This window comes from Heterodontus francisci, unplaced genomic scaffold, assembly GCF_036365525.1.
Source record: "Heterodontus francisci isolate sHetFra1 unplaced genomic scaffold, sHetFra1.hap1 HAP1_SCAFFOLD_276, whole genome shotgun sequence".
Lineage (NCBI taxonomy): Eukaryota > Metazoa > Chordata > Chondrichthyes > Heterodontiformes > Heterodontidae > Heterodontus > Heterodontus francisci.
In genome coordinates, this window is record NW_027141021.1 from 2,415,344 (window position 1) to 2,416,094 (window position 751).

Here is a 751-nt window from a genome sequence, read left to right on the forward strand (position 1 = left end):
CAAACCAGGAAAGGGACAGTTCACTCCAGGCCTCTATTAATACCATCTGGAGTGGTACTGAGTCCCACTCACACACCAGAAAGAAGCAATTCAATCCAGGCCTCTATTAATACTAGCTGGAGTGGTACTGAGTCCCACTCACACACCAGAAAGAGCCAATTCAATCCAGACCTCTATTAATACCAGCTGGAGTGGAATTAACTCCCACTCACACACCATGAAAGAGCCAGTTCAATCCAGACATCTATAATACCAGCTGAAGTGCGACTGAGTCCCACTCACACACCAGGAAAGAGACAATTCAATCCAGACCTCTATTAATACCAGCTGGAGTGGTTTTGATTCCCACTCACACACCAGGAAAGAGCCAATTGAAACCAGACCGCTATTGATACCAGCTGGAGTGGTACAGATCCCCACTCACACACCAGGAAAGAGCCAATTCAATCCAGGCCTCTTTCAATACTAGCTGGAGTGGTACTGAGCCCCACTCACACACCAGGTAAGAGCCAATTCAATCCAGGCCTCTATTAATACCAGCTGGAGTGGTACAGAGTCCCACTCACCCACCAGGAAAGAGCCAATTCAATCCAGGCCTCTATTAATACCAGCTGGAGTGGTACTGAGTCCCACTCACACACCAGGGAAGAGCCAATTCAATCTAGACATCTATAATACCAGCTGAACTGCGACTGAGTCCCACTCACACACGAGAAAGGGCCAGTTCAATCCAGGCCTCTATTAATACCAG